Source organism: Ricinus communis, chromosome 8 (assembly GCF_019578655.1).
Source record: "Ricinus communis isolate WT05 ecotype wild-type chromosome 8, ASM1957865v1, whole genome shotgun sequence".
NCBI lineage: Eukaryota > Viridiplantae > Streptophyta > Magnoliopsida > Malpighiales > Euphorbiaceae > Ricinus > Ricinus communis.
Window position 1 is genome coordinate 26963702 of NC_063263.1, and position 23237 is coordinate 26986938.

The 23237-nt window shown below is 36.8% G+C and overlaps 1 non-coding gene across 1 annotated transcript; it reads right to left on the bottom strand.

Moving 5' to 3' along the window:
- Window positions 1–5867: 5867 nt before the first annotated feature.
- On the bottom strand, window positions 5868–5974 carry LOC112535062. Its single transcript, XR_003079266.1, has one exon. It is a non-coding gene; the product is annotated as a small nucleolar RNA R71 (small nucleolar RNA).
- Window positions 5975–23237: the final 17263 nt, after the last annotated feature.

Sequence of the window (23237 nt, forward strand, 5' to 3'; positions counted from 1 at the left end):
AGTGAAGATAGAGATTATATTGATTACCAATTGTGATTACCTATGAGCGAATTCTAAATTGAATTCGATTTCCCTCTCGAGAACATCAAATCCTTAAACCTAAGAACCTAAATGATGGAATCTCTTCCTAACGATTGATTTTAGGTTAGCCTTAAGATTAATTCCACTGCTATTAAGAGTTGTTAATTCTTAATCCGGCTAATCAATTACCCTTATCTCTAAGTGATCATTAACCAGTTCTTGCTATTTAAATTTCTAATTACTAAATGAACTTCTCAATTACATAAAGCAATTTGAACATCACAATTCACAACGTCTCATGAATAATGCGATTTCTTATTAATAATGAAAGCAAGAAGAAACCAAGCATTGATAATTAAAATCTCATAAACATTAAATGCAATCCAACAACATAGGAACCCCAATGGGTTCAACAGTTCTAGCTACTCATGCTAATAAGTAACAAAAAGTAAGGAACACATACAGAAAAGCAAATTGAAAACATGTACACCCTTCTTCTACAAGTTAGATGAACCGCCCTAAATCCCCAAATCTGAATGATGAACCTCAAATTGCCTCTTGAATGCCTCCAAATCCACTCTTGATCTTCAATATGACGCTTAAACCAATGGAATCTGTCCTTCAATAGGCGAAATAGTCTCCCAAAGTCGAATATCGAAGTTTGGAAAATGGTGGCTTGTGCATGTATGTGAAAAATTAAGTTAGAAAATCAAACCCTTATAAAAGAACTCAATTTTGCCTATATAAATGTCCCAGCACGGTTGTGCTCAAGCCTATGCTGGTCAGCATGGCCATGCTCAAGTCTATGTTGGACCTTTGAATCCAAAAAATAGCCACTTCTCCCTGACCGTGCCCTCACCGGTGCTGAGCCACCATGGGTCGTGATGGAGGCCGTGGTGGCCTCGGAAAATGTGTCGAAAGGCCACCTTTGAGGGTCAAATGTCGATGGTTCAGCACGGCCAGAGTCCAGGTCGTGCTCAACCTTAAAATGCTAGCCTTTGCTTAAATTTTTGATGGATTCTAGCCCGTATTCGCACGTATGTCCCTCGAATACTGATAATGTCGATCGATGATCACCTAAAACATGAAAGGAAACGAAACATAGGTGATTCTGGCATACAACAAGATAACTATGCATAAAAATGAAAGTAATTGGGCATATAAACATGTGTAACATAATGCATATCAACCCCTCACACAAGGTTATTTTCTTATATTCATAAATATACTACTATGACGGGATTGTTTTCTCATACTCACAAATATACCCTCTTAGGTTGTTATTTTCTAATCTTTACAAATAATACCCTTCCTACGGCGTTGTTTTCTCATATTAAAAAATATACCCCTATTATGGGGTTGTTTTCTCACTCATAAATATACCCCTCTTACAAGATTGTCTTCTCATATTCATAAATATACCCCCTTTTACGGGTTGTTTTCTAATAATTATAAATATTATCCCTTACAGGGTTGTTTTCTCATATTCATAAATATATCCCTTTTACAGGATTTCTTTCTCATACTCATAAATATATCCAGCATACGAGATTATTTTCTCATATATATAAATATACCCTTTTTACAGGGTTATTTTCTCATACTCACAAATGTACCCCTCTTACGGGGATATTTTCTAATATTTACAAATGTACCCCTTTTAGGGATTTGTTTTCTCATACTGACAAATATTCCACTCTTACGGGATTATATTGTCATAAGAAAAAAAATACCCCTTTTACGGGATTGTATTCTCATACTAAAAAACATACCCCACTCATGGCGCTATTTTCTCATAATTAAAAATGTACCCAATTTACTGGGTTGTTTTCTCATACTAAAAAATATATCCCTCTTTGGGGGTTATTTTTTGATTTGGAAAATTATACCCCTCTTACGGGGTTGTTTTCTCATATTCATAAATATACCATTCTTACAGGGTTCATTTCTCATATTGATAAATATACCCCATTTACAGAGTTATTTTCTCATACTCGAAAATATACCAAACCTACAGGGTTGCCTTTTTATAATGACAAATATACCCCTTTTACGAGGTTGTATTCTCATACTCACCAATATACCCTTGTTACAGAGTTATATTTTAATATTTACAAATGCACCCCTTTTATGGGTTTATTTTCTCATAATCATAAATATACTCCTCTTACGGTGTTGTTTTCTCACATTAAAAAATATACTCTATTTATGGGGTTGTTTTCTCATGATCATAGATATACCCCTCTTACAGGGTTTCTTTCTCATATTAAAAAGTATGCCCCATTTACGAGGTTGCTTTCCCATACTCACAAATATACCCCATGTATTGGGTTGTTTTCTCATATTCATAAATGTACCCGTTTTAGAAGGTTGTTTTCTCATACTCACTAATATACTCCTCTTACGGTGTTATTTTCTAATATTTGCAAATATACATGTCTTACAGGGTTGTTTTCTCATATTAAAAGATATGCCTCTTTCAAGGGGTTCTTTTCTCAAACTCAGAAAATATACCCCCTCTTATGGGGTCATTTTTTCATATTCATAAATATATCCCTTTTACAAGGTTGTTTTCTCATATTCTAATATTAATATTGCTGCTTGTTATTATGATTGATTGTTTAAACTTTGATTTGAGATTCATGCAATTTTAACCCACTCAAATGATGAGGTTTTGAGCCAAATTAGGCATCATTATTTTATGCTCCTTTTCTTGTTGTTTAGTGAGCATTGCACATAATCTTTGTTTCTAGAACTTGCTTTATGATTCCTTTTGAGATTACATGAATTTTTGATAGTCATAAGATGATTTGGGCACTTAGTATTTACACAATTTGGCTAAAAGCCTAACCCTGTTTTCCCCATAATGAACCAATTTTGAGCCTTAGCCTTTTCTTTCGTTGTGATTTACCTTTGACACTCATTTTATCACTTTCATTCATTTTACCATTCTTTCTACCGTTATTGCTGGAAATTATGTAAGTTTATGCTGCATTTCATTTTGGATCAAATTGCATTCTTTTTATATATAATCACTAAGTTGCTAGATTTTTCATAGATGCTCCCTTCAATCCAAATTTGGATATTCATTCTTATTGCTTATGTCAATAACCACAGCAGCTCCTACATAAGCTGCTGTAATATATATACATAGTATATATCAAAAAAAAGAAAAAAAAAAGAGAATTTAGCATTCCTTTAGTTTGTTTCGAGCATCATCTTATTGTTGGAGCAACTTAGTGTTCATTTTTGGTACAGCATTTGATCCTTGGCTATTTTCTTGCATTACCTGCATAATTTTCCAGCAACTTTTAGCCTACTTTCCATATTTCTCCGTAGCCTACCTTATCCCCATTACAACCTTGCTCAAGTCCCTTTGATCATGATTATTGATTATTTCACAATAGTGGAGATTGGATCTATAAGCAAGCTTATGGTAAGCACTTTTTTCTGTATTTTTGCGTTGAGAGCTTGGCGATCCTCCTTCACCAATATACACTTGTGTGTTTTCGAGTGACATCTTGTGAGGCATGTTTCTCAATTTCTCAGTTTGAATGGTTTATCATTTTAATTTTAGTTATTTTATTAGTTTTGTTCTCTCTCTTAAGGATTTAGTGATTTAGGGATTTTATGGAAATTCATTACGAAGTTTTAAGATTTGTTTGAGCTAACTTTCTGCAAAGTATTTCATTGACTTATTTGGTATTTGTTTGAGGAGTGAGTTGTTGATTGCTTGAGGAGAAGCAAAAGCTTAAGTGTGGGGTGATTTGATAGGCATCATACTACACATGTTTTCATGCCCAATTATTTACAGTTTTATGCATGATTATCTCATTTTATGCTAGAATCACATGTCTTTTGTTTTCTATCTCGTTTCAGGTCATTTTCGAAGGACACTATCAATAATCGAGGGAAATACCCGTGATTACTGACCAAAATCCATCAAATTGGGAGAGGACTAGCACCCCAAGGGTTGAGCACGGCCTGGACTCCAGCCGTGCCGAATTGCCAACTAGCTGCCTTCCAAGAGTGCCTTTTGGCATAGTTTTTGTAGCCACCACATCCTCCACCATGGCCCGTGGTGGCCCAGTACCGGCTTGGGCACGGCCTGGAAGAGGTCAACACAACAGAACCCTAGGGATCAGCACAGCCTGGACTTCGCCTGTGCTTACCAGTATAGGCTTGACCACGGCGTGCTGAAGAGAGTATATAGGCAAAAGTTCGATTTTCCTAGGGAGGCTCGATTTTCTTTGACCTAATTCCAAGATCTAGACCTCAATTGTCGACCTTGGGAGATCAAATTCATCAATTGAGGGAGGATTACACTTGTTTTCAACATCAAGTTGAGGATTAAAACAACATTTGGGAGCATTCAAGAGGCAAATTAGGGTTTGATATTTTGGATTGGAAAATTAGGGTTTCTCATCCAACTTGAAAGAGAAGGGTGTACATGCCTTCAATTTTCTTTTTCTTATTTGCTCTTTATTTTGCTTTAACTATGAACATGAGTAGCTAGATCTTTTGAACCCATTGGGGTCTTTATTGTGATGGATTGTGCTTAGTTGTTAGATTTCTAATTGTCATTCTTGTAATCTTTTTGCTATTCAGTAATAAAGTTTGATTCAGTTAGTTTGAGACGTTGAATTAATTGTCTTTTGGGTTGTTTCTTGACATTAAGAAATGCTTGTTACAACTGGAAATTGAATAGTAAGAACTGGTAGTTAACACTTAGAGATAAGGTTAATTCGCTTGCCGGATTAAGAATTAACAACTCTTAATAGATCTAAATCACGCTTAATGCTAATCTGTAATAATCTGATAGGAAGAGATTCCATTAGGTTAGTGCAGGTTTAGGAACTTGGTGAGCTCGAGAGAGGAGCTGAGTTCGATTAAGGATTTAGGCAAGGGTAGCAAGATTGGTAATTTATAAAATCAACCTTAGAATTCCATCACTAGGTCCCCTTTGGGTTTGCTTCTTTTATTATGGTAGTCTTTCGATTGTCAGCTGCTGTTTATTCCTTTATCTGCATTCATAATCATTAATTAATTTAGACTTCTCACACTCTATTTTAGACTAGATAACATAGTGAACAGTAGTAACTCTAGGTTCACCCAATCTCTAGGGATACGACCTTGATACTCACTAATGCTAGGCCGCAGCGATAGGTTCACTGCCTTAGGTGTAGGTTGCATAAGTAGCCTATCAAGTTTTTAGCGACGTTGCCGGGGAACAGTAATGGTGAACTTGAGTGAATTTTTTTGTGTTAATTTAGTCATTATCTGTTTATCTATTTATTCTTTATTCTCTATTTTATTGGTGTTGTTGTTTGGTGGTTGTTTGACCCTTATCTGACCCGAAGCGCTCTCTCAGATTATTAAGACGATGTTTGCAGGTAGTTGAGGAGGAGGACGGTGTTACAGTTCAGGTTCAAGGAGTGGATGTGATGGAGAACCATAACCCCTAGGCCGATGATGATCAGAGGACGATGTACGAGTTTGCTCGACCATCTTTTGATGGGGCGAAAACTAGTATACTCAAACCTGCTGTAGCGGCCAACAACTTTGAAATAAAAGCCAATGTTATCCAGATGATCCAGCAGAGCATGCAGTTTAGAGGATTGCCTAGTGAGGATCCCAATGCTCATATCTCCAACTTTTTGGAGATTTGTGACACATTCAAGATAAATGGAACAACTGATGACGCCATTCGGTTGAGATTATTTCCATTTTCCTTGAGGGATAGAGCCAAGAGATGGTTGTAATCTCTTCCACAGCAGACAATTACTACCTGGAAGGCGTTGGCCGAAAAATTTTTATATAAGTATTTTCCTCCTGCTAAAACTGCTAAACTTAGAAATGACATATCTTATTTTATGTAGTTTGATGATGAAAGCATGTACGATGCATGGGAGAGGTTTAGGGATCTTTTGAGATGCTGCCCACATCACGGATTGCCAGTATGGATGCAGGTTCAAACCTTCTACAGCGGGTTGAACCTTACAACGAGGCAGATGGTGGATGCTACAGCAGGTGGGGCGCTAAACAGTAAGACGCCCGAGCAGGCTTAGAATTTGATAGAGGAAATGGCCATAAACAATTATCAGTGACAATCCTCTAGGAGCCAACTAGGAAGACAGGGAGTGGTCAACCAAGTAGATCCTACAGCAGCCTTGGCAGCTCAGGTGGAGCTTCTGACCAAGAAGATTAACCAACTCTGAATCTTTAGTTCATGCGGTGAGCGTTGGTACGTGAGTTTTATGGTGGCCACTCTGGTCTGGCTATCTTGTGGGAGGTATGTTTGCTTCATCTTCCTCTAATTTTCCATCTGTTTCTGATATGTCCTCTGATGTTGAGCAGGTTGATTATATGGGGAATGCCCCAAGGCAGCAGAATGATCCTTACAGCAACACATACAACCTTGGGTGCTGCAATCATCCCAACTTCAGTTGGAGGAATAATAATGCTTAGGGTCCACCTGGTTTTCAAAGACTTCATCAGCAGCCACAACAACAGCCAGCTGGGCATGCACAAGCTCCTCCTCCACCAGAAAAGAAGTCAAATTTAGAGGAGCTTATGATGAAGTTTGTGATGTCTACGGAGATGAGGTTCCAGCAAACTGATAGTGCACTTAGGAACTAGCAGGCCTCAATTCAAAACTTAGAGACCTAGATTAGCCAAATCTCTAGGATGTTTTCTGAGAGGCAGCAAGGAGCGCTCCCTAGCACCACTGAGTCTAACCCGAGGGAGCACGTGAACGCCATCACTTTGCGTTCAGGTAAGTTAGTTTCAGCTCCTTCTAAGCCTATTTTTGATGACTCCACTATTAATGTGCAGGTTGAGGCGAGCAGTAAGGTTAAGGAACCTGAGGGACAAAAGGTGAAATCAATTCCAGTCATGGAATATCAACCTAAGATTCCTTATCCTGCTAGAGTCAAACAAGTAGAAGCGCAAGAGCAGTTCAGTAAGTTTTTTAGATATTTTTAGACAACTGCATATTAACTTGCCTTTTATTGATGCATTGGAGCAGATGCCGAAGTATGCCAAGTTCTTAAAGGACATACTTAGCAGAAAAAGGAAGTTGGAGGAGGTAGCCTATGTTCAGCTTAACGAAGAGTGCTCAGCAGTGTTTCAGAGCAAATTGCCAGAGAAATGTCATGATCCAGGGAGTTTCACTATTCCTTGCACTTTAGGTAATTTGTGTGATGATGATGTACTAGCTGATTTGGGGGCTAGCATTAATGTCATGCCCACTAGTTTATTCAATAAGCTAGGTTTGGGGGAGGCAAAATCCACTAGGATGTGCATTCAATTAGCTTACCGTTCTGTTAAGCTTCCTAGGGGGATTGTGGAGAATGTGCTAGTCAAGGTAGATAAGTTCATATTTTCTGTGGACTTTGTGGTTATGGATATGGGTAATGAGCATGGTGTACCGTTGATTTTGGGGAGACCTTTCCTTGCCACAGCTAGAGCTAAAATAGACGTATTTGAGGGAAAGTTAAAACTTAATGTAGGAGATGACTGTGTTACTTTTAGTTTATCCCCCATTTGATAGTTCTTCCACCGACCATGTTCATGCCATTTGTAGTATTGATGGAATTGGTACTGCATGTAATAAACAACCACAGGATGTACAAATGGATGATGCTATACATGTTTCTTTCCCTGTTGATATGTGTTATTCATCTGAAGAAAACAACTTTATCAATTTGAGACTTTATGCTATGATAGACCCGAGAAGGGTAGTAGCAAGTTTATTTTTGACAGGTCACTTAGCCAGAATTCGGAGTGGATGAATGGGCATCCCAACTCGGCGCGGAGAGCACCTCCTTGGTCATCTACCGCACACATCGGACCTTCTCTTTGTGCTTATATGCCTCGAGCCCCAACTTACATTGAGCCCACCTTCTCAATTTGCCCGCGATGCAGGAATGTTGCTGCAGAGTCCAGCTAGACGACTCGAACAAAAAGAAGCGCCTTCGAGAGGCATTCCCGAATCTATTTATGCTCTTTGAGATTTTCTTTGGACATCTTTTATTATTTATTTACTTCTCTAGTTTGATATCTCAGTTTAATTTTAGTTTGTTTTACTTTGAGATGATTTGAGTTTATTGAACCTTTTTACTAGATGTTGCTTGGAATGTTTTTATTCTTGGGTTTTACAGAAGTTAACCTACTCGACACTAACATATCTTAGAGTGTTAAAGCACACATCAAGGTAGGAAGCTCGGCGACCTAAGATGGCGAAGGAAAGTACGGAAACCTCCCCTTCACCACGGTTTCCGTGGCCATCACAGGCTACAACACCAGGCCGTGCCCATCAGCACGGCCTGAGTTAAGCCCGTGATGAAAGACACATGAAGACTTGGGGAATTTCGGCCATTCAGCACAGCTTCTGAAGGCATCACGAGCGGCAACACCAGGCCATGCTGATGGGCACGGCCGTGCCCCCGCCCGTGCCAAATTGGTGAACAATCGAAGCATAAAGGCTCAGCACGGCCGTGCACTTGCCCGTGTTAACCCCGCGCCTATAAAAAGAAGGCCTCCAAAAAATTTTTACCACCCCTTTTCTAAAGCTCCAAGGTGTGGTTTTCTTCTATTTCTTTCATCCTCCCTACTTTTCTCGGCAATTCCAAGTAAGTCTCTTCACTTTTTGCTTTTGTTTGTTTTTAATTTAGTTTTTCTTTTATGCATATACTTTATTTAGGATATGCTAGTATGTTTTAGTAGTTTTTATGTTGTTGCACTGCTTTAAGATGACCTCAATTAGATTTAATATATATTAGTTGTTATGATTGCTGTGAAGTTGATTATGAAATTGATAAGTGTGGGGTTTGCATAAATAAAGTTTGTTATGGCATTCCATTATGAATAAGTGTTTTTGTGTTAGTTGGTGCACGATAAAGTAGTTTGGAATGTATTGGTTAGTTAATTTATGCAGGAGATTGAGGCTTTAGTCTTTCGTTAAGTCTAAATTTTTCTGTTAGTCGAATCATAGCCGTTAATGCTGTCCAATTTTTGGTAGGATTTTTTATTAACTTAATTTCTTGTATGAATAACTAATGATTCATTGCATCAGGTAATATGACGGACCGCGATCAATCCCGTAGGAAGCAGTAAAAATGAGTTCCTTCCAACAAGCGATCGCATGGCGAAGGAACATCTTCCTCCACAGCACCAGAACCAGCACCAACACAAGCACCAGAACCAACACCAACACAAGCACCAGAACTAGCACCAACACAAGCACTAGAACCAGCCCTAGCACCGCAACAACAACTAGTCCGAGCTTGAAGAGCACCTGTTGTGAACCCACCTGCACCTGGTCGTCATCCATTGTGGACATTCCCTAATGCAGAAAATGAGAGTCGATTCTAAGTCATGAGATGGAAGTAAGTGATGGCGGGTTGTTGCATCGACTTCGCATCCCTAGAAAGAGTGGGATTGGTTCAGGATGTGTGCACTCTGTTCGAGACTCTGTCGTATGCGCGATTCTTTGACATCATTGAACCAACCTACCGTGAGCTTACAATTAAGTTCCTCAACACTTTTTCCTACAGCAACAGATCACAAACTGGCATCAGCTTGATGCAGTTTATTTCAGACTTGGGGGAAGGGAGTTCTCAATGTCAGTCCCGCAATTCGGCATGCATTTGGGATTATGGACTGAACAGGAGATCTCGGAGGAGGAGTATCAGGGATGCCTCTACATCCACCCAATATCCTACGACACCATGTGGGACTCATTGGTACTTAAGCCGAAAACGTACTACTCAAGTAGGTCTAAGCCGTCTAGCCTTCCGGATCATCTCTAATATCTCCATACCTTATTAGCCTACACCATTACAGGTAAAGAAGATAGTTTTGGAGCAGTGACACAGACCGATATCTTCATCCTCTAGGCTATGCAACATCAGAAGAAGTTGGACTTGGGATATTTGTTGGCTCGTCAAGTCCGATCATTTATAGTAGACGCCTAGAAGAAGATGCATTGTTGTTTTGGCCCATACATGACTAGGTTAGCCAAGAGACTGGACGTATTGGATGATTGTTTGTCAGAGCTTTCAATTATTGGTGACATGACATCACTAGGGATCAGACAGATGATCAACATGCAGATTATCACGGGTACTAGACACCCACAAGGTGTAGAGTATAGGTTTGTGAACACCATAGTCAGGGAGGCTAGAGAGGCAGCGGCTAGAGGAGCCCAAGATCCATCGGCTGGGATCCCGGATGTTAGGATCCCCAACCCAGCTAGAGTGTTTATGCCTCCATCTAGAACCTCATCTTCTTATTCTGCAGGGACATCGAATGCTCAGATTAGTGCTTTGGCTGACCGACTAGATCGACTCTGCAATCTACAGCAGCAGCACCATACTCAGTTTGTGCAGATTCAAGAGGAGAATAACACTGTGGACAGTGTTATACTTAAGTGTGGGGTAGGCACCTTAGTTTGTTATTATCTTAAGTTTTGTTTCAATTAAGTAGTTAATGATTTTCCTCTTTTGAATAGATACCCTTATAACTTTTATCGAATCTTGTTGGAAGAAGGAAATGAATGAATCTCTTAATTTCACTCGAGCTAGGTAAAACTGGTGTTTTTCCTCAATTTTTCCATTTTACTTTATCTCGGAAATAGAACACTATTAATATTGCTGCTTGTTATTATGATTGATTGTTTAAACTTTGATTTGAGAATTCATGCAATTTTAACCCACTCAAATGGTGAGGTTTTGAGCCAAATTGGGCATCATTATTTTTTTTATGCTCCTTTTCTTGTTATTTAGTGAGCATTGCACATAATCTTTGTTTCTAGAACTTGCTTTGTTTGGGTACTTAAGATTTACACAATTTGGCCAAAACCCTAACCCTGTTTTCCCCATAGTGAACCAATTTTGAGCCTTGGCCTTTTCTTTCGTTGTGATTCACCTTTGACACTCACTTTATCACTTCTATTCATTTTACCATTGTTTCTACCGTTGTTGCTAGAAATTATGTAAGTTTATGCTGCATTTCATTTTGGATCAAATTGCATTCTTTTTATATATAATCACTAAGTTGCTAGATTTTTCATAGATGCTCCCTTCAATCCAAATTTGGATATTCATTCTTATTGCTTATGTCAATAACCACAGCAGCTCCTACATAAGCTGCTGTAATATATATACATAGTATATATCAAAAAAAAGAATAAAAAATAGAGAATTTAGCATTCCTTTAATTTGTTTCGAGCATCATCTTATTGTTGGAGCAACTTAGTGTTCATTTTTTGTACAGCATTTGATCCTTGGCTATTTTCTTGCATTACCTGCATAACTTTCCAGCAACTTTTAGCCTACTTTCCATATTTCTCTGCAGCCTACGTTAGCCCTATTACAACCTGGCTCAAGACCCTTTGATCATGATTAGTGATTATTTCACAATAGTAGAGATTGGATCTATAAGCAAGCTTATGGTAAGCACTTTTTCTATATTTTTACATTGAGAGCTTGGCGATCCTCCTTCACCAATATATACTTGTGTGTTTTCGAGTGACATCTTGTGAGGCATGTTTCTCAAATTCTCAGTTTGAATGGTTTATTATTTTAATTTTAGCAGTTTTATTAGTTTTGTTCTCTCTCTTAAGGATTTAGTGATTTGGGGATTTTATGGAAATTCATTACGGAGTTTTGAGATTTGTTTTGAGCTAACTTTCTACGAAGTATTTCATTGAGTTATTTGGTATTTGTATGAGGAGTGAGTTATTGATTCCTTGAGGACAAGCAAAAGCTTAAGTGTGGGGTGATTTGATAGGCATCATACTACACATGTTTTCATGCCCAATTGTTTACATTTTTATGCATGATTATCTCGTTTTATGCTAGAATCACCTGTCTTTTGTTTCCTTTCTCGTTTCAGGTCATTTTCAAAGGACACTATCAACAATATAGGGAAATACGCGTGATTACGTACCAAAATCCATCAAATTAGGCGAGGACTAGCACCCCGAGGGTTGAGCATGGCCTGGACGGTTTCCATAGCCACCACAGCCTCCACCATGGCTTGTGGTGGCTCAGCACCGGCTTGGGCACGGCCTGGAAGAGGTCAAAACAACGGAACCCTAGGGATCAGCACGGCATGGACTCCGCCTGTGCTTACCAGCACAGGCTTGACTTTGGCCGTGCTGAAGAGAGTATATAGGCAAAAGTTCGATTTTCTTAGGGAGTCTCGATTTTCTTTGACCTAATTCCAAGATCTAGACCTCAATTGTCGACCTTGGGAGATCAAATTCATCAATTGAGGGAGGGTTACACTTGTTTTCAACATCGATTTAAGGATCAAAACAACATTTGGGAGCATTTAAGAGGCAAATTAGGGTTTGATATTTTGGATTGGAAAATTAGGGTTTCTCATCCAACTTGAAAGAGAAGGGTGTACATGCCTTCAATTTTTTTTTTCTTATTTGCTCCTTATTTTGCTTTAACTATGAACATGACTAGCTAGATCTTTTAAACCCATTTGGGTCTTTATTGTGATGGATTGTGCTTAATTGTTAGATTTCTAATTGTCATTCTTGTAATCTTTTTGCTATTCAGTAATAAAGTTTGATTTAGTTAGTTTGAGACGTTGAATTAATTATCTTTTGGGTTGTTTCTTGACATTGAGAAATGCTTGTTATAATTGGAAATTGAATAGTAAGAACTGGTAGTTAACACTTAGAGATAAGGTTAATTCGCTCGCTGGATTAAGAATTAACAACTCTTAATAGATCTAAATCACGCTTAATGCTAATCTGTAATAATCTGATAGGAAGAGATTCCATTAGGTTAGTGCAGGTTTAGGAACTTAGTGAGCTCGAGAGAGGAGCCGAGTTTGATTCAGGATTTAGGCACGGGTAGCAAGATTGGTAATTTATAAAATCAACCTTAGAATTCCATCACTTAGGTCCCCTTTGGGTTTGCTTCTTTTATTGTGGTTGTCTTTCGATTGTCAGTTGCTATTTATTCCTTTATCTGCATTCATAATCATTACTTAATTAATTTAGACTTCTCACACTCTATTTCAGACTAGATAACATAGTGAACAGTAGTAACTCTAGGTTCATCCGATCTCCAGGGATACAACCTTGATACTCACTAGTGCTAGGCCGCATTGATAGGTTCACTGCCTTAGGTGTAGGTTGCATAAGTAGCCTATCAGTGAGTCTCATGCCATTTAGTATGAGGTACTAAGTTAATCATTATGGGTCACTTATGAGACGAGTGGACTGAACATGACTTGAAGAAATAATGAAAACATGGATGATTTACTTAAGTCACTGATTCATTACTAAGTTATGATTGTGTAACCAATCCTCACACCTAAGGTGACAGAGTTGTCTCATAAATATGTAATTGGAATTTGCTTATGCTTTACATATACGTTCATACCTAGAATGGGTACTAATAGATGTGGCTCCAGTTGCATATGCATGGAGGTAGGTGTTCATCAACAAGGAATCTATTACCTTGAGTAAATAAGGAGAATATCCTATGCGATTTGATAACATCTTGACTAAAAAAATCCTTGGCCAAGGTAATTATGATTAATGGAGAAGAGGTTTTCACATTAATCATATTTAGTTGTGATGTATGATGGATTTGGTCATATAATCAAGTTAGTGGATTTGACTATTCCATTATATCCTCAGTTGATCGGAATATTGTTCAATGGAAGGATTTAATTACACAGTAATCATAAATAAAGGGTTCATGGATGATCAATGCCTTTATTATTAATTGGGTAATTATAATATGTTGCTAGACGTCACTTATAATTTATGGGAACGATTGAGGGACAATTATTTAATTGTTTCCTTAGTTGATTAAAGTGTTTTAATTAATATTAAAGAGTTGAAAATTAAATTTCCATTGCCAATTAATAATGAACCTAGAAAGTCACACATGTTAAGATCAACTAAAGCACGACGATAGACTTGACTTGTACCTCGAGTAGGAACACTAGCATCTTCCGAAGTTAGAGTCCGTAAATGTCTAACTAATGATAATGTATATAATATATAAGTGTTATATATTAAAGGAGCTTGACACATGTCATCATAAAAAGAGTTTATAATGACATGTATTTGTATAGCACCTTGAAACCTGTCATCACAAAAGGGTTTTTTGATGAACGTGTCATGAATGTAGCTTGACACGTGTCATCATAAAAAGGATTTGTGATGACATATAGAGAAAGCATCTGGACACGTGTCATCACAAAATGGTTTTATGATGACATGTGTTAGGAAAGCAGCTTGACACGTGTCAGCACCAATAAGGTTTTATGATGACATGTATTAAGAAAGTAGCTTGACACGTGTCATCATTAAAAGGTTTTATGATGACATGTGTTAAGAAAGCAGCTTGACACGTGGTGTCAATATAGCTTGACATGTGTCATCACAAAAGAGTTTTGTGATGACAGGTGTCAATACTGCTTGACACATGTCATCACAAAAAAATTTTATAATGACAGGTGTTTGTATAACTGTGTTAAGGATTATGAATCCTTAACACTATATAAGAGAGTTTTTTTACTCCTATTGTTATAAGAAGAAGAATAGAGATAATCGACATACTTAATATCATAACAAGGTTATCATATTAGAAAACTTAAGAATGGAGAAGGAGTTCTTCCTCTTTAAAGATTGAATTGCTTTGCTTGAGGTTGGTTGTGTGAGATAATCTAGAAGATTTGCAATTGCGAATCTCTATTTGATTCTCTAACAGAAATATCATCACCAATCAAGAATCGAATTCTGCTCTTCAAAGGTTGTAGTCTTTTTCTTTGTGTTCTTCACATTCATAAACAAAAAGTTATTTCCTTTTCTCAACTTAAATCCTCAATTACAACTTGTAACCTTAATTTCCATGAGATGTGAAATGTTTAGAGCTTCTGTTGCGCCACTGCATGTGTTTTTCCAACAGTGGTATTAGAGCCAACCTATTGACAATTGAGAATTTTTAATAATTCAATGAGAATTGGACAGAAAAGTTAATTTAATTGCATGTAGGATGATTTTGGGCTTAGAAATCCATTTGATGTTTTTCTTAGATATATTCATTTGGTTTGTAAATTTAATTATTTACATTAGAGTTGTAATTAATTATTTTGGTACCCTTTGATTTTGTAATATTATTTCACCTCGGTATGCCAAGGTTTATAAATTGTAAAGTGTTACAAGTGAAGAAATTTGAAGTTCAAGAATCATAAAGGAACTAGATCATCTAAAATGCAAGAAAACAGGATTGTCATGATTTGATTTAGGCTTTTGATTTTCTTGTAATTTATTATAACCCTAGGTGCCCAAATTTAATTCGTGGCTCTGGAATTAAATTAGAATAGATAGTCCTTAATCATTTGAGTTTATTTATCCGCTTTAATATGCATGGGATGTATGTATAAAACGGATGTATGCTGGTGAGATCTAATAAAGACTAAAACCTTCCAATTAATATTAAATTGATAAATTATATGATTTGAGAAATCGATATCATGGCTCTCCGCTATGTAAAATTTAAATATTTTTATGGTCTTTGTAATTGATCATGGACACTGTGAGGGTTATGAAAGATCATGTGATAAATCTGTTGAATTTTATTAAGCATTTGATGTTATAAGTATAACTGCTATTAATGGCCAATATGTTGACTCACGATGAGGTTCTAATATTGTAATTATATTAATGGGATAGTGAGCTTGACTTAACTATGTATAATGGACCTATAATCGATGAAACGTGAGGTTCAAAGTACTAAGAGCCAAAGTGTAAATGATTGGATCACGCATGAGATGCATATAATATGAGATATTTACTTATAAAACTTTAGTAACCCAATAATCAATGAAATTTGAGAAGGACACTAAAATTTGGTAAGAAACCAATCACCCACTAGAAATCCACCAACGAGGATTTTCGTTTCTCATTAAGAAGTGTGAGATTCGCTAAGTTAGTGGGAGTCACCATTTTGATTTAAAGACCAAAATCAAAATGAAATTACATAATAATCACTAATAATTTACTATTCTTTATGAAGTTAAAATGGCCCCCTCATTCCACTTGCAAGCATACTTAATGCTATCCAGTTGATTGGATTGAATTTCATTGACTAGCTCAAGAATTTGAGAATAGTTCTCAATTTTTAACTCAATTAAGCTAAGTATATGAATTCCTTGAAGGTCAAGGAAGGTGAAGGATCTAGTAAAAACTAGGATTCTTAAGAAAGATCAGATAGTTCTGAAAATTAAGATTGGAGCAAGCGTTGCTTCAGTCGCCATAGGAACTATTTTGTTATTTTGTTTACTGGATATAAATTAATATTAAAGGACTGCTTGTATGTACCTAATGCATATGCATTCAAGTTTGCAAATGATGTTTGCCAAGTTCATTTTGGAAATGAATGTATTGCATATGGTACTTTAATTAATGGTCTCTATTATTTAAATTTATATATAGATAAAGCTGAAACATATAATGTAAATATAAATGCCAAAGCAACCAAAGATCTAATTCTGAGATATTTGTGGCATCTTAGATTAGGTCATATTGCAGAAGAAAGAATCACTGAATTGGTTAAAATGGGATTAGTGAACTCCATTGGTTCTGAACCATATCTGATGTGTGAATCTTGTCTTCAAAGCAAAATGACGCGATCACCCTTTACGGGAAAAGGGGAATGAGCCCCGAATGTTTTAGGACTGATACACAGTGATGTATGTGGACCTTTTAACATTATGGCTCGTGGTGATTACACTTACATCATTACCTTTACTGATGATTTATCACGGTATAGGTATTTGTATCTTATGAGATACAAGTCTGAATCCTTTGAAAAGTTTAAAGAATTTAAAGCTGAAGTGGAGAATCAGACATGCCTAAGTATTAAAGCCCTTCGATCTGATCGAGGTGGTGAACATTTGAGCAGTGAGTTTGATCAGTTCCTAAAGGAATAGGGCATTGCTTCACAACTTAATCCCCCTAGAACACCACAATTGAATGGTCTGTCTGAAAGGAGGAATCACACCTTGTTAGACATGATACGATTAATGATGAGCTTTACTGATTTACCCACTTCCTTATGGGGATATGCCCTTCTTATAATGTTATACCTTTTTACAGAGTGCCTTGCAAGTCTGTTCCTAAAACTCCATATGAGATATGGAATGGAAGGGAACCAATCGTAAACATGTTAAGATTTGGGGCTGTCTAGCTTTTGTGAAAAAGCTAATAGTGGACAAAACGGAAGCCCCATCTGTTAAAGGGAGATTTTTTGGATATCAAAAGGATATTATTTCTATCTTCTTGTTGATATGACCATCGTTATTAGCAGAAATGCTCTCTTTCTTGAAAAACAGTTTATTGAAGATAGTAGGAGAAAAAGGAGGATAGAACTCAATGAAGTGTCATTTGAACAACGAATCAATCAGGAACTAGTGCCTATCAACCCTGTCATTACATTAGCTCAAAGATCTAGTAGAATTTCTCATCCACTAGAAAGATATGGCATGCTCCATAGGAATGTAAAAGAGTTATTCATTTATGGAGATGCAGATCATATAGATGATCCTACTAGTTACGAAGAAGCAATTAATTCTAGTAAATGGAATAAGGCAATGATATTAGAAATGGATTCCATGTATAAGAACGAAGTTTGGGATCTTGTAGACCCTCCTAAAGGTATTGTACCTATAGGGAATAAATGGTTTTATAATAGAAAGATTGGTTCTGATGGGAAGGTCGAAAGCTTCAAAGCTAGGCTAGTGGCGAAAGGGTATTGCCAAAGGCAAGGAATTGACTATAAGGAAGCTTTCTCACCTGTAGCCATGTTTAAGTCCATTAGGATTTTATTAGCCATTGCTGCACACTATGATTATGAGATTTTGCAGGTGGATGTCAAAACAACCTTCCTTAATGGATACATTGAGGAGGACATCTATATGAACCAACCTAAGGGTTTTGAATCCTAGGTTACTCATAATCAAGTATGTATGCTTAAGAGATCCATTTATGGTCTTAAGTAAGCTTCTAGGAGTTGGAACATCCATTTTGATGATGCAATCAAATCGTTTGGTTTCATAAAAAATGTCGATGACCCTTGTGTGTATAAGAAGGTTAGTGGGAGTGCTATCACTTTTCTTGTACTTTATATAGATGATATATTATTATTCGAAAATGATATAGGCATGTTAACTTCCATAAAAGTATGGTTGTCAAAGATTTTCTCCATGAAAGACTTAGGTGAAGCAACCTATATTCTAGGAATTCGTATCTATAGAGATAGATCGAAAAGGACTATAGGCCTTTTCCAAGGTCTTTACTTAGACAAGGTGTTGAAGAAATTTAACATGCTTGATTCTAAGAGAGGATTGTTACCTTTTAGGCAATGGTATTCATCTTTCAAAGAACATGTCTCCAAAGACTTCTGGTGAAAGAGAAAAGATGGCCAGGATTACATATGCTTTAGCAATTGGAAGTTTAACATATGTTATGTTGTGTACTAGGTCAAACATTGCCTGTTATGTCAGTGTGACTAGCAGGTTTCAGTCTAACCCAGGCGAGGAGCACTAGGCAGCGGTCAAGAATATCTTTAAGTACTTGCAAAGGACTAAAACTATATTCTTGACATATGGTGGAGGAGAATTGAATTTACATGGTTATATGGATTCTGATTTTCAATCATATGCGAATGATAGAAAGTCTATCTCAAGGTTCGTATTTATATGTAATGGAGGAGTAGTAAGTTGGAAATTTCCAAATAGGATACTACTGCAGACTCCACTACAGAGGCCGAGCATGTTGCTGCATCTGATGCAGCAAAGGAAGCAGTTTGGATTAAAAACTTCGTGAGAGAACTTGGAATGATTCCAACCATTGAGTCAACAGTACCTTTCTTTTGTGAAAATAATGAGGCTATTGCACAAGCTAAGGAACCTAGGTCTCATTAGAAATCCAAACATACCAAAAGACGCTTCCATATTAGACTTGAAATCATTGGTAGAGGCGATATAGCCATGCAAAGAATCAGAACAGAACGTAGTTGATACCTTTACCAAAGCTATGACACAAATACAATTGGATCGCCATCTTGAGAAGATGGTTTTTAGATACTGTTTCGATTGGCTTTAGTACAAGTGGGAGATTGTTAGATGTATGTCCTAAAAGCCAATTAGACTTCTTGCTTTTTGGTTCATCCATTGTGATATTATTATATAATGAATATCATTTTATTAATGGCAGTTGTCTATCATTCATTTTTGTAGTAATATAATTATTGAATGAGTTCAATAATATTTATTAAAGACTCCATTCTCAAGAGTTGAGAATATGAATGACAATAAATATTATAAAATAGCTCTTGATTGTAGGATTAAATAATCGACATTTTTAATCTAGAAGAACAATATAATGCGTTTAACCCTATGATTAGTATAAGATACTAATATATATAGGATGGTGAGTCTTATGCCATTAATATGAGTTATTAAGTTAATCATTATAGGTCACTTGTGAGATGAGTGGACTGAACATGACTTGAAGAAATAATGAATCACATGGATGATTTACTTAAGTCACTAATTCATTATTAAGTTATGATGGTGTAACTAATCCTCAGAATTGAGGTGACAAAGTTGTCTCATGAATACGTAATTAGAATTTTCTTATGCTGTAGGTATCCATTCATACCTAGAATGGGTACTTGCGGATAGTGGCTCCAGTTGCATATGCATGAAGGCAAGGAGAATATCTTATTCAATTCGATAACATCTTGACTAAAAAATCCTTGGCCGAGGTAATTATGATTAATGGAAAAGGAGTTTTCACATTAATCATATTTAGTCGAGATGTATCTTCAATTTGGTCATAGAATTAAGTTAGTTGATTTGACTATTCCATGATCCTGACTTGATTGAGATATTGTTCAATGGGATGTTAGAAAAGTTCTTTCATTTTCTCAACTTAAATCCTCAATTACAACTTGTAACTTTAATTTCCATAGGATGTGAAATATTTAGAGCTTCTGTTGCGCCACTGCATGTGTTTTTCCAACACTCTTATGGGATTATTTTCTCATACTCATAAATATACTACTTTTATGAGGCTGTTTTCTCATACTCGTAAATATATTCCTCTTGCGGGGTTATTTTGTCAAATTCATAAATATACCCTTTCTACGGGGTTGCTTTCTCATAATCACAAATATACCCCTCAAACGGGGTTATTTTCTCATATTCATAAATATACCACTACTACGGGGTTGTTTTATCACACTCACAATATCATCTTAGGTTGTTATTTTCTAATATTTACAAATATACCCCTCCTACGGGGTTGTTTTCTCATATTAAAAATACACCCCTATTACGGGGTTGTTTTCTCACAATCATAAATACAACACTCTTACAGGGTTGTTTTCTCCTATTCAGAAATATACCCCTTTTACGGGGTTGTTTTATCATACTCATAAATATACTCGCCTTTCGTGGTTGTTTTCTAACATTCACAAATATACCCCTCTTATGAGGTTGTTTTCTCATATTCATAAATATACCCTTTTACAAAATTGCTTTCTCATACTCACAAATATACCCATTGTATGAGATTATTTTTTCATATTCATAAATATATCCCTTTTACGGGGTTATTTTCTCATACTCACAAATATACCCCTCTTAGGGGGTTATTTTCTAATATTTATAAATATACCCTTATTATGGATTTTGATGTGCATAGTTTTACACATATTTGCTTGCATATTATTGCGTATATTCTTAGCAATTATTGTGCTTTTATTCCCAGATCACCCGTGTTTTGTGTTCTTTTGCATTTCAGGAGCATTTATAGGACCATCATCGGTGTTTAAGCAATTATAGATCAATCCGTGCGGAAACGAATGAGAATTCATCAAGATCGGACAAGAGCCCACGTTACAAACAATGAGCATGGCCTGAGTCAAGGCCCTGCTGACCATCACAGCCTGGACTCTGGACGTGACCAACCATCGAAACTTGGTCTTCAAAATATAGGTTTGGGCACAGTTTCCGAGGCCACCACGGGCCGTAGTGGCCAACACCGGTGGTGGCACGGCCATGGTGAAAACTTACTTGGTGAGATCCATAGTTTCAGCACGGCCTGGACTCCGGCCGTGTTGACCAGCACGGCTTTTACCACGGTCGTGCTGAAACAAATATATAAGGAAAATGAATATTTTTAGGGTTAGAAGCGGAGGAAGGAGTAAGAGAGAGCCCTGGTAGCTGGTTCGGTTTTTGCACAGTGTTGAGTGCGGGAAAGAGTTGCAGAGAGGAAGAACCCCAGAATTGCAAGGTTCCGAGTGCAAAACAGTAGTGGAGCAATTCAAGAGGCAATTTGCGAGATTAATCGTAGTGCAGATCCAGATTTGGAGCTGTTCATCCAATTCAAGAGAAAAGGGTGTACATGTTTCATTTTCATTATTCTTCCATTGTAATTGATTTCCTAGATTGTTTTAAACATGAACATGTTTAGCTAGATTGATTAAATCCATTGGGATTTCTTTACTATGTTGGCTTAATATCATATTGTCCGATTGTTTGAGTTAGTTTTGTATTCTTCTTGCTTTCAATATTAATAAGATAATGCATTATTATGAGACATTGTGAATTATGGTGTTTAGATTGCTTTATGTGATTGAGAAGTCCATTTGGCAATTGGAATTTTGAATAGCAAGAACTGGTTAATAATCCCTTAGAGATAAGGATAATTAACTAGGCGGATTAAGAATTAATGAAGCTTAATAGAGGTGGATTAAGGCTTAATGCTAATTTAAGAATCAATCGTTAGGAAGAGATTCCAACTTTAGGTTATTAGGTTTAGGAATTCGGTTATCTCGAAAGAAAAACTGAATTCAGTTAAGAATTTGTCCATGGGTAGCATAATTAGACTCATCAATCCTTATCTTTTGTTTGATTCCCAACTAGTTTAGGTTCCCTTTGGGTTTGCTTTCTTGTCTTGGTTATTTCATTTATCCATTCATTCCTGCATCTCCCTTAGAACTTAGTTAGTAGCTATTAGTTAGTTTAGAAATTACTCATCATTCATTTTAGGTTAATATAATAAAGAACAAAGAAGTAACTCTGGGCTTTCACTTTCCCGAGGAATACGACCTTGATACTCGCCATTAGTGCTAGACTGCATCGATAGGTTCACTGCCTTAGATTGTAGTTACACAAATAGCAACCATCAAGTTTTTGGCGCTGTTGCTGGAGAATGTTTGAAAACTAGAGTGAAATTTGCTATTTGTTAATTTAGCCTTTTTTTATTTATTTATGTTTTGTTTGTACATATTTATTTAGTTTAAGTTTATGATTCAGGTAGTGAATGATAAGGAGTTTCAATGCTAAACTCTTTGTATGACACGTTGGAGAATGGGATCAGGAACCAAGAGAATGCTAAAAATTGGGACACCCGTGCAGCCTCAGCAGCTCGAGTGGAATCGTTTTGCAGGGCTACCGATCAACTCTTCACTCCCATCATTTCATCTCAAGATTTTTGTGAAATCCATTGTGGTCTACATTTGAGTAATGATTGTCATTGTATAGTGATGTTGCTCATTGTTCTTATAACTTTGAACAGGTGAATTATACAGGAAGCTGGCTAAATAACTCGTATGAGAGCACCTACAAACAAGAATGGAGCACTCATTCACCCTTTCGATGGAGCTTAGATGGCCAAGAACCACCAGGATTTCAGCAACTACATTAGCAGCCTAATCTTGCACCTTCAACTCAAGATGAAGAGTTAGTGTCAGAGGAGCTGATGATGAGGTTCATTGCAAGTCTTGATGATAGATTCCAACAAACAGAGAGGGTACTTGAAAGTCAACAAGCCTCAATTGAGAACATAGAGCATCAAGTAGGCTTAATCTTCAAGTTACTAGCGGCAGAACAATGGGGAACTCCATCAAACGCTGCTGAATCCAAGAATTTTTCTGGTTTATCTACTATGTTTGACGATGATGCTTCTGTGCAGGACGATTTCTTGAACATGGAGATGGAACCAGAAAAGGAAGAGGCGAACATGATTCCTCTGAAAGACTATCAACAGGAATGTACAGTTGATGATGTTGAGTTGCAGTTAGATGAATTTTTGGTGGACTTTCCACAAGTCCCTTCGATGATGGAAGATGAGCACGAGTTATCCAATGAAGCAGTCTTGGAGG